General features: G+C 46.0%; 1 protein-coding gene across 1 annotated transcript in view; it reads left to right on the forward strand.

Annotated features, from left to right (window-relative positions):
• The first annotated feature begins 1116 nt into the window (after positions 1 to 1116).
• sgcd (sarcoglycan delta) overlaps positions 1117 to 12387 on the forward strand; it is a 198058-nt gene continuing 186787 nt past the window's right edge. Inside the window, exons 1-2 of the mRNA XM_023962866.1 lie at positions 1117 to 1217; positions 9702 to 9910. The gene's annotated coding sequence lies outside the window, so the exon portion shown is untranslated. The remainder of the gene's footprint in view (positions 1218 to 9701; positions 9911 to 12387) is intronic.

Genomic DNA, 12387 nt, shown 5'->3' on the forward strand with positions numbered 1-12387 from the left:
AAAAGAAGAAACCTCAGGGGTGCCCACATGAAGGAGGGATCCTCCGCCAGGACGGACAGGCGATTTACCAGACCTCTTTCTATATATGAATATATATATCTATTAGGTTAACAGGAGGATCTTGAACTTGATTTTAGAATAAACTGGGATCCAGTGAAGAGAAACTAACACAGGAGTGTTAGTTTCTCTTCCATTTCTCATGGAAGTTTCAGCAGCCTCAAAGGTCTTTGCAGTCCTTCAGGTCAAAGGTCACCGTATCAAAGCTTCAACAGCAGCTGAGGAACAGGACCAACCATTTGGATCAGGAGCTCCAGCCTGATGGAGGAAAAGGTGAACCAGGATGGGTGAAAAAACTGCGGATTAGAAGTCAAGAGTCTGACTTTGATGGTAGGAGGTTCTGGAGTTTATTGATGTCCACCATGACCTGGAAGCTGTTTTTCTGATCCAGGTTCTTCTGGACACTCCTCCTTTTACCCCCCCCCCCCCCCCCCCCCCCCCCCCCCGTGGATCATCAGGATGAGACTCAGGTAAAGTCGATCTACGCGCTCCACCTACATGTGACGGTTTCAGTGTTTTGTGAGTGAAGACGGTATTCTGAAGCAGTGATGGCTGAACGTTTTTAGGTTTAATGTCAGACAACATTTTCATGGTTGGTTTGTATGTTTTTCTTTCCAGTTTCCCTTAACTCTTGAGGGTATTAGAGGTAAACCCACGGATCATCTTAAAATGTACAGTACAAACTATAGCCCAGTCAAAATTTGAAAAATAAAATAAAAAAATTAGACTAAGCCACTAAAACATGAATATGTTATTTAGGTCAGACATACTTCCATAGTTTTAAAAGATAAATACGTATTATTTGTTAAAAAATGTTCAATGGCCGCTTGCTTGTAGGGTTTGGTTAACAAGTTGTTTTTTAGTTCCATTGGGCATCAAGTTTGTTTGGTCTTGTATGTTGTAAAAGTGTTCTTTTGCTCCTCAACCTAACCTGTATGCATCTTTTGTTAATTCTAGGATTTGACTTATGTTATTTGTCTGTTTAATGCTCCATCCAATCAGAGATAAGTGGGTGTGTCCTAATGGAAAAACCAGCTCACTGCCGGGCAGAGAGCGGCAGACCGCGGTGAGGAGCGGAGCTGAAAGGTTGTTTGCCACGATTCTCTTCAAGTTCGACGCAGAGTCAACTTTCTTTGTAAAATGGTGGGAACTGTTGTCATGTAAGTAATGATTTTGTTAGATGTGTTTAAACTGATCGTTTTGGCACCATGGCTACATATGAAGCGAAATGCTAATTACTAGCTAGCATGTTAAGTGTAACGTATTGGGTTAATCTCACTACTATGTAGGTAAAAACAACCAAAAACTAACGTTCAAAGTTCTAAAGGGGACTTTTATGCGATTGACCAGAGACTAATCTTTTTTGTGGAAGGCTGAACACACCGTGCCGTTCGTCTGAGCCGATCACAGACCTCAGATTCCCGCCTCCTCCGTCCCGCTGCGCAGCCGCATCATGAAGGCCTGTAGCCTTTTAGCCCGCCAACAGTTGCCCCAACCATCAGCTACGTGAGTACGTGCACGAGTTTTTGGCCACAACGCACCGATCAGGCCTGCAACAAAAACAAAGTAAAAGGAGAAAAAGGGGGGGACTAAACACATTAGTTCCTAAGGAACTGATTGCCCCACCCCCTTTTTGTTACCAAAAACTGTAATTTTTTTCTTTTAACTGTGTGGGGGTTCATTTAAAAAAGAAAAGAAGACAAAAAAAAAACGTTTTAATGTTTAAATTCAAACTTTTCTTAGTAGGAAAATTCTAATGTTGCAAAATTCCTGTTAAGTGGAGGCACAGCCATTTTCCAGCATTTTCTCTATAATAAATGTACCGTAAATTCCGGACTACAAAGCGCACCCGATTACAAGCCGCACCCACCCACATTCACGTGTTTGACTGCTTTTATACATACACAAGCCGCGTCAGAGTACAAGCCGCGCATGTGTTAGCCGATATTGTCATCCTGACAGATCACGCCCAGCATCCCAGAGTGAGTGCAATTCATTAGCACATTGTGGGTGGTGCCAGTTTTGCCTCTGGCTCATGTATTTGAGTGTATCGACATCTGTCAAACAGCATGGACCTCTATTCTGTTCACAAGTCCCTCAGTTATGGTGTTTTTATTTCATTTTTTTTTACTTATTGACAATCTAGGTATCATACATAAAATTACAAACAGTAACCATATAATCAACATTACATCCCTCAGTTATGATGAGGAATTTAACATCCGCGATTCCACATTTCCCATGAGTCTTAGGGGCTAAAGGCGGGGCCAATGCCCGGCTCGCCATTCTGTTGTACGTGTTTAAGAATTAGCAAGTAGCAGCAGTGCATGGAGGGGTGAACGGGTACAGCTCTCCTTCCGCTTGTGTCGCAGCAGCGTTATGGGAGTAACAGGACTGGTTAGAAAACACAACGGTAAAATAAAGCAGCGGCGACTGAAAAGCGCGCGCCTCAGCGCGATACGCGCGCCTCAGTGCGGCGCGTGCGTCAGAATTCAGAAGCCTCTGCACTCCGCGGACGCCTCTGCGCTCCGCTCCCGCCCCGCGCGCTCCTTGTCTCCCCTTCCTATCTACTCCGACACCTCTGGCCAGGGCGGCTTCAAGGAGGAGCACTTCGTCCCCGTAGCGCCGGTGGACGGAGCAAATCGTTTCTGTGCAAAGCAATCGGACTTTATACTGTACGTTTTGTGTATGAGGGGCGGGTGCGTTGTTACGTGTGGGAGCCATCAGACTGCCATCGACCCGCAGCTCAATCAGCAGGAGAAGATGTCTCCAGCTCACACGGAGGCTGTGAGCTTTTCAAAGCAAAATTCCGCTTTTACGGTTTCCTTAGAAACCGTAAATGGAGTGTAAATTCACTCCATGCGCTGTTCTCTCCGTCACGCAGCAAACCGGCTTTTCCAAACCCGTTGGTGACGGTGGACTTTTTTACGCTGCTTTTAACGATTGCTTTTAACTTGAAAGCTTCATCATAATGTAGAGGCGATCACGTGCACGTTGGGTCTAATGGCCCCAAAGGATTCTGGGATGCGGCCGGGCATGCGTGTTTCATTTTGTTGAACCATGACTGAAGTGTCTAAGACCTGAACTAAGGTCCATGCTGTTTGGCTGCTAAGAGGTGTGTTGAATAAAAATGCCTCGTGCTTGGTGTTAGATAGAGAATTCAAACTATTCACTGAGGTCGAAAGTACGTACATGGCGGCCGCCAATTAAATCCATAAATTAGCCGCGTCACTGAATAAGCCGCAAGGCTGTAAGCGCAGGAAAAAAGTAGCGGCTTGTAGTCCGGAAATTACGGTAGTTATTTTTTAATTTTTTTTTCGTATTTCCAGTTTACCCCTAACGTAATCAAAATAGGGGCTGCACGGTGCAGCGGTGGTTAGCGCTCTTGCCTCACAGTAAGAAGGTTCAAGTCCCGGCTGGGGGACCTGAACACCAACGGGGGCCTTTCCGTGTGGAGTTAGCATGTTCTCCCCGTGCATGTGTGGGTTTTCTCTGGGGTCTCCGTCTTCCTCCCACCATCCAAAAAACAGGCTTCATAGGTCAATTGGTTCCTCTAAATTGTCCCTAGGTGTGAGTGAGTGGGTGTGTGATATGTGTGGCCCTGTGACAGACTGGGGGCCTGTCCAGGACGTCCCCTGCCTTCACCCATAAGTGGCCGGGATAGGCTCCAGCAGCCCCGTGACCCCGAAAGGGATAAAACAGCAGAAGATGATTGAATGCATGAATTAATAATCAACATATTGAATGTAGGACACCGACCCTAGTACTACGACATAATAACAAAGGGTTACTCATCTAGGTACATGGGATGGGTGTTACACAGCATTTACAGAAAAAGAACGTTCATACAGATGAGGAAGATTCAGTAAAATGGAGTTAAAAAAAAAAGAATTAATATATGAAGTAAAAATTACTAATTTATTGAAGTCATTGATGTTGCTTGTTTTTTTGTGCTTGCTGTTTTAAAACGCAACCATTGAAGACTCAAATACAGAAACAGAATCTGAACTATTTCCCTGCTGCTGAGGAAGGAACCAAAATGTTCTGGATGAAAGTCCAGTTCTGTGTCCCATTAAGGCTTCTGTGGTTCTGTTCTACAAGTACATAAAGACCCAGAGGGACGCTGGGGTTCTGATCCGAATCCTTTCACACACCTAACCTCACGGAGGAGAAGTGCTTCTGAAGGCCAGCAGCGTTTCAGGGGCTGCCTGCTGACCTGGGACTGATCATCATTCGTGTGCGTGCGCCGCGAGTCACCTATGGAGGCTAGAGTGCAATGACCACACAAACATGGCTCCCTCCTTGATCTGTCGGTGGTGTTTGTGGATCAGCAGCAGGTGAAGGTGAACAGCTGATGGGGGAAGAGCTGCTGAATCAGACTGCAGCTTCTCACAAATGGATGTTTATCGTCTGCTTCATCAGGCCCAAAGTGTTTCTTCATCGCTCAGTTTGTAAAATGCTGACGCTGTGGCCGTCAGCCATCGTCAAAGAGGTCTCAGCATCCAGTTCTGACCTTAATGAGAGCAGAGTTCTGCCAGAACCTGGACTACAACTTCCTTTCAGGATTATGTTCAACAAAAAGAAGTTTGTCTTTCTGAGCACAGACATAATTCATCACATGAATCCCTCGTTCCCGTGTTTGCTGATGGATGGCGTTCAGACCGCGATGGCGAGCAGTGAAGCTTGCGTCACTTTGCATTGTCACATCAGCCCAGAGGCGGGATGTGTCTCCCATGGATTTCCTCAGGGAGCATCATGGCGTCTCTTCACCGTCTTTGTTCCAGAGTTATAGAACAGGAGGAAGGGGTGTTTAGACCGTGGAGTGAAGGTGAGACTCCTTCGGGTGGACGTGTTGGGTTCAGGTCTCTTTAAAAGGAAGGGAATTCATGTAGTAGAAAATGATCTTCCTGGGAGACTTTGGACTGTTTTTGGAGGATCGTCCCGAGCTTTGGTCTCCATCCACATCACGTCTCTGTCCTCAAAGACATCTGGACCCAGTGGAACCAGAGAAGCTGGGAAGTTTCTCCCTGCAGGATAGGATCCAGACGTCCAACGCTGCACAAATTCATTGAAGTCATCATTTTCTAGATTGGATTTGTCCTTGTCTGCCCCTTTTCATGGATTTTGATTTTCCAAAGCTTCCAACAGAAGAGTGGAGTCTCTGCTATTGATTTAAACCTGAAGTGAGTCGCAGCAGATAAGCAGCAGCACTTATTGTTTCTCTGGGCCTCAGCTGAGGAGGCCTCGGTTGTTTCTTCAGCCTGCATCTGCAGATAACAGACAACAAATGGCTTTGTGTTAATTATTCACCTGTGAGGTGAAGAAGCTAAGTTAATCCGATTTTTCACCCAAAGTTTTCGTCCGGAGTTTGAGGTGAACCTCAGCTGTGATGGATGCAGGACCGAGTCATGAAGTTTCATCACCAAAGCTCTGCGTGACGTTAAAGTCCCGTTAGCCGTGACTCCAGTTCTCTGCATGCGACCCCTTGAATTTGTCACTCAGTCTCCTCTGTGTTGTGTCTCCAGAATGGTTCCATTTACCAAATCTACAAAATCAATTCTTTGTTTTTTGTTCTATAATAATTTTTCTATGGAGGTTTGAACTTTGAGTTTAAACGAGAGAGAAAAGTCTGAAAATGTTCGTGTCTGTCTGGGAAAAGTGGATAAAGTTTGTAGTGAGGAGGCCTGAAAATGTTAAGAATTATAAAAGAATAAAGATGACTACTTATGGGATTTTTGTCCATCGCAGGCTATTTTTAGAATGTAGTTCCCACGATAAACGAGGAAACGCCGTCTTCCTGAAGGAACAGCAGAGCGGAAAAGCACCAAAGACGGACCGCCGTCTGTAAACTCTGTTTCAGGAAACGGAGGGGATCTCAGTGAAATACATTTTAAAAGTAAAAATACTGCAGACGGGCTTTTGTCTGCTGGAGCGGTCTCTGTCAGCTCTAATCACACCAGAGTCGGCCAGAACAGTAGACAATATCCGTTCTCCCACAGACTCCACCCACAATCACCTTCATCCTTCACAGTGCACCAATCCAAACGCAGAACGGAACCTCAGAGCACAATAACCATAAAAATGCTAAACATTTCTCTTTTTGTTTGGGGGCAGATCAAAGAGGCAAACCGCACTGTTGTCCCTCACAAACCGTTACTGGTCAACTGAGCTTTATTTCCTCCTCCAGGCTCCACCCAAACACCACCATGCTGTTGAGATTTCACGTGCAGGGCTGTGTTCAAACTCCTGAAAGGGTCCAGGGTTTCAGCAGCCTGTCCTGCAGAGACGTCCCACTGTCTCAGCAGCTCCCAGTCTAAAGTCGTGTCCTGGACATGACGGTTGTCCTGTCTGTGTGGACCTGCAGACGTTCAAGCATCGAACCCTAGGATCACCACAAGGTCCTGGTTCCTCTGCAGGGTGGGGACGTCAGGACGGACTTCAGAGTTCTGTTGTTCTTCTGTGGCTGTTTCGGACCACAGCGGAACGGCTGCTGTCAGGGAATCATGGAGGATCTTCCCCCTTTAGGGCTGAATTTGCAGCAAAGCAACAAACCAAACATATTCCATCATCACAACTTTAGACGTTCCGTTGGACCCAAACCCGTGACCCGTTTTCTGGATGAGTGAGGGCGTGGCCCCCTCCACAGGCGCTGTTGAGTAGCAGGTTTGCTCTCTGGGTCAAATGGTTCTGATTGACAGCAGAGGTGTTCCCTCCTGTGAAAAGCTCTGATGGCGATGAGGAAGATGCAGAGGAACCTGGCTTCTCCACAACCTCAGTCGGAAAAGCAGGTTTTCTCTTCTTATCGCCTTCATTCCGCTGAAGTGCAACTTCCTTGAGCTCCTGCAGGCTGACGGCCGCTGTGTTGAAGGTCCGGTGCGGATCCAGGTGTTCCCCTTTCATGTGACTGTTCCCCAAAATGAGAAGCAAACATCAGTGAGGATCTGAACAGATCTGAACGGCTGGTGAAAATGCAGAACAGGTTTATCGGTGTGATAACTCTGTGCTGTTCTGCAACAGCAGCGGCGGCGAGGGAGCTGACGAATGGCGGTGATATGGCGTGATGGAGGAGCCCCTTCAAGCCACGGCTGCACGTTCGCTCCACGCCATCCGGCGTGTCGGCTGGAATGTCTGTTCTCGCTTTTATGAGCGTTTTCTCTGGTGTCACTTCTTTTATGGCCCTCCTCATCCTTGACTCTTGGATTTGATTCATTTCCTCCTGCACCTCCTGCCCTTCAGAAATTGCTCTCATTAGAGGAGTTGGCTGCTATCTTGTCAGTAAAGAAAAATGAAGCAACAGAAAAAAAACTTTAATTTAGCTTCCTTGGTAAAGCGGACTTCTCCTCGCTGTTGCATCTTATCTTTTTAAGCCCTCCTCCTAATTCATGGCAGACAGCTTAAGGGGTCTAAATGCTCGGAAAAAAGAGCATAGAGGATAGAGAAGCAAGATAAGGGGATTGAAATGAGAGGAACTCCAAAATACCTCTAATTCTAGACATGTCATACATGAAGCTGAGCTTCCAAGGTCTCCTTGGTTCACAGAGCACAGCTGACGTGGCCGGTTCTGGTCAAAGTCCGGTATTGTCTCAGACTTCAGCCTGATGGCCTTCAGCAGGTTTTCTGTAGCTCCAGCAGAATCGGCTGCATCATCCCTGCTGATCTGTAGGAACCAATCACCCTTAAGGCTGCAGAACCATGTTGATTTACTTATTACATCCCAGAAACGTCTGAAACACGATACTGAAAAATGGCAGGACACACCTGTTCAGGTCCATTACATCAGACGATGTTCTCTGGACAGACAGCGGAGCTGTTTGACCGGAACACCGACATGAAAGAAGAACATTTGGAATTCAGATGGTGGTGGAGCTGTGATGATATGGGCTGAAAAGGGCCGCTGAAGGTTCTCATTGATCCAGGTGTGGACGTCTCTGGAAAATCTCATTCAGGAGGCTTCATCAATGGACTGAAAAAGAAAAGGACACGTTTGGATGTTTGCAGCCGGTTCTGAAGCAGGAACTGTAAAAAAGTGGTTCACCCTTGATTTATGAAACTGGAGAAATCATATGATGGCAAAGAGAAGAGAGTGGAGTTTGAGCTTGTCCTTCTGAGTGAGTGGAGGACCGTTGTCATCCGACATGATCTGGGAGTCTCTTCTTTAACAGTCTGAAGCGTTTTCTTGAGGGTCCTTCTGAAGGTCACATTTGGGTGGAAAGATGATTCAAAAGAAAATGCCTGGAGAGATTCTTTCTCAGCTGTTTAAGTTATTGTGGCCACAGAAGACTGGATTAAAATGGATCTCCTCTGGGATTGTTATGTACGAATAGAAATACAGATTCTTGTTCCTTTTTTCGATGTGACACTGAACTCCCACAATCCCCGTGCTTTCCTAACTATTCAGCCTCTGAAGATTTCCGAAAAGGGGTACATTTTCTGAAAAAAAAGGTCCAGGCCACAAAGCCGGCAGAGAAGGCTGAAGTTAGAAAAGGGAGGCGCAAAGAAACCAGGACCCCAAAGTGATGGATGGTTAGAAAGAGAGAAAAACCTTCTGAAGAGCAAAGTTTGCTGCAATCCTGCTGCAATCCTTTGACGGTTTCCTCATGCCTTTGTTGCTCGTGGCTTTGGTTGTGAATTTTGCACAGAGCAGGGGAGCTCCTCTGAAACACGGGTTACGCCTGACAAGATGACAATTTTCTGATAGACGGCGGATCAAAGAAGTTTAGCGTCACAGTCAATCAAGTGTTGAGGATGGAGGACTTTCTGCACACAGCTTTGCTGTTTCTGCTCTCCGCAGCCCCAATGCAGCCGACAGGTACGCCTGGAAGCCTCACCTGACTAGAACCGCTGTGTGTTTGCTTAAGTCACATCTTCTGTTGTACATGTAAAATGGGCAAGGTGCTTGGATTCTATAAATGTTTAATCTACAGGTAGATTATGAAACCTATTTTGTTTCTGCCTTTGATTGAAAGATACAAAATGAAATTTTGACAAAGATCTCAGTGAAGATGGAGACACAGCAGATAAACAGGATTTAATGTCAAATGTAAGCCTTACAAGCTACACAGCCGAGTACTGACAAAGACGCCCAACGTGACTAAGAAGGGAAAAGGGGGGCGGGGTTGCTCCGTGCCAACAGTTCAGTGGTGAATTTCTAATGAACTCCTGATAGCGACACAGGTTTTTAGATTGTGGCTAAAAACGACATAAATGTAACGAAAAGACGACTGGGAAGACTTTGACGGTGGATCAGAAGATAAAAATGTGGAACTTTTAGTCAAACATGGTTTTTATTGTATTATTGTAAATAAGTCTTTCATCTATAGACTCACTGGGACAGGTCTTTAAATGGTAAATGGCGCATACTTGTAAAGCGCTTTTTCTACCTTCTTCATAGGCCAAAGCGCTTTACATTCACACACTGATGGACGCTGGCGCCATCCTTCCACCAGAGGCAAGGTGGGGGTCAGGGTCTTGCCCAAGGACACTTTGACACATGGGCAGGCAGGGCGGGAATCGAATCAGAGGTTGACCACCCTACCGCTGTACCACAGCCGCTTTATCAATCCAAAAATACTTGGTTATCAGGAAATCTTTTCCATGTTGTCAGCGGTCCATCAGTCACATGGGATGTTTTTGACTTCTTTCAGCCGCTGCGTTCTTGGTGGCCCGATGGTCCGGGCTGCCCACATTAGGCTGGTGAAGCTTGGTGAACCGTTTGGCCTCCAAGCCGACAGGACTGCCAGCTGAAAGTTTTCCCTCCTCCAACAGAAACAACAGAGGATGGAACGTCGTTTTGGACAAGCTCCCACCGCCGTCTACTGTCCCTGAACCGGACACTCACCAGGACACACCAGAGGTGCATCTAAATGTTTACAACTAAAACTAACGGACAGCACTTTACCACGAGGGTTCCTTTATGTTAGTGTACGTAAAATTAAGCATTAATTAAATTAACAATAACATACTGTTAACAGCTACTGTTAGGGATTGCTTTCCATTATTAACTGTATTACTAAATGCAATAGCATTAAGTAATACAGTTAATAACAAATGAAGCAATAAACATTGGGAAATGCACTCTAATAGTTAATACTTAATTATGCATTAACTAACATTAACCCAAGTCTCCTTATTATAAAGTGTTGCCAAGTAACATTTCTGGTTCAGATTCTTGCAGATTTTTCTGTCCTTCAGTTTTTTAAAGCAAATTCCTTTCAAATTCTGACCCTTTTGGCTTGCCATACTTCAGGCTGTTCCGTCCACTTTCTTGATCATGTCCTAACCTGACAAAGGTGGACCTGGGTAGTTGGTGTGAGTCCGTCCTGCTTGTCATCAGTGGACGGGGATGCTCCGTCAGGGTTCTCCTGCAGCTCGTTGCTCCGTTCTCGGCGCTGTCGCGTCCTCAGAAGTAACTAAAGCTGGTCTTGTGTCTGAGAGGCCGTGATGATGGGAAAGGATGGAGACTAAATGTGGGTGTTTGGCAGCAGGAGCATCTCTGGCCTGGCAGTTTGCTCGGATCGATGCCAGCTCTCCAACATCTGCTGCTCCGTCAATCCTGTTTCCAGCTGGTGACATTTTGTTAACCTCCATCTTAAAATAGCCGCCGGCCGCGTGACCCTGCGTCGCAGAACAGATGAAGTCCCAGTCGGCCCGTCTGTCTGCAGTCGACCACGCTGATAACCCCGGCGGTGAGCTGGCTCTGCCTCTTTTGCAAGAGTTGTTTGTGATGCAAACTTAAAAAATCAATAAACAGAAAGTTTAAGGGGGCAGAAACTGAGCATGAAAACGGTTTCTGCCAAATGAAACGTCCCACTTTCCTACAGATAAACCAACGGGGTTCCCAGGCTTTTGTCTGATCAGGTTGAGCCTGGTTCATGTTTGCTTCATGAATGGCTGCCGGTCCGCTGAGAACACGTCCTGAGCGGAAAACATGTTCTGACCGGAGAACTTAATTTGGGTTCTGACGGACGCCTGCGGCTGAGGCTTTTTCCTCAGAGACCCTCCGGACGTTAAGACCCTAGCAAATGCAGAGATGGCTTCATGAAAAGTGTCTAAACACATCAACCCCTAAAGGAGAAACTAGGTTTGGACATCAGGGAAGAATTTGTCCTTTTTTCAATCTACTTCTCAACGAAGGAAACTAAATGTTTTTGAACTGTATGTTCTGGGAGAATGTACTTGAAGGTACATGTGTAGTATTAGATGTGTAGACGCTTTTTTATTTATTTTTCTTGGTGGGTTTGTAGATTTGTCACTACATAACGAGTAAATGCTGCTTGGAAGGGTTAATTACTACGTAGGTTTGATCAAGTGGCGTTCTTCCGTTGCTGCAGACGGTTGGTTTCAGTGGTTTCACTTTGGGGTAATGAGGCGTTTCTCCTCTTCGAGGAAGTTTTCAGACATGAATCAAACGGCTGATCTCTGGACGTTTTGCAGTAAATGATTGTGAACGCTCCTGTCAGCCTCACTACATTGCTTCTTCTTGTTCATGCATCAAATGCTTCTTATCTCAGTGAAGTTTCTCGTGTTGGTCGCTGTAATTTCTCCTTTGCTGACGGTTGATGATCCGTCTGTCCTCCGCCGCCCACGATATCTTCATTGTCACAGCTGATAAAAGCACATGTCTGACTGATGATGCAGGAGGAGGAAGGTCTGGGGCGAAGCGGCAAGAGCCTAGCATTCATCCAAACTGGGAGGAGCCTCAATCTGTGATAATCCTGCAGGGGTGGAGCGGTCCAGGCTGCAGGCCCGGTTCTGGTGCTGCTCTGTGAGTGAAACTGATGTTCTCAGAGAAAGAACATGTGGAACTTCTCCTTCTGCTGATCCACAGAGACAGGAAGCAAAAACCAAATTAACTGGGATTATTATAAACCACTAAATGCCAGCTCAGTTTTAAATGAGTAGTAAGTAGTAGAGTAGTAAATTGTTAGTTCTTGGTCTCAGATTTTGTGAAATAAATTTCCCGTCAAAATGCGAATTATAGTCCAGTGCGACTTATCTGTTTTTTTTTTCTACTTTATAATGCATCTTTGGGCTGGTGCGACTTATACTCCGGTGCGACTTATAGTCCGGAAAATACGGTAATAAGAATTTCTAGAAAATGCAGCAAATTCTGATTTATGTTCTACTTGGACTTTATGTGACCTAAAGAACGGACTTCTGTCACATCGCAGAGACTCCAGACCTGAATTTGAGTTCAGTATTTCTGAAAACTTTGGTTCTGTAATTTTATAAAGACAACTCAACAACAAGGGAGGGGCCCTGCTGGCCGAGGGAGGGGCCCTGCTGGCCGAGGGAGGGGCCCTGCTGGCCGAGGGCAGGGCCCTGCCTACG

This window comes from Oryzias latipes, chromosome 14 (assembly GCF_002234675.1).
Source record: "Oryzias latipes chromosome 14, ASM223467v1".
NCBI classification, from domain to species: Eukaryota; Metazoa; Chordata; class Actinopteri; order Beloniformes; family Adrianichthyidae; genus Oryzias; species Oryzias latipes.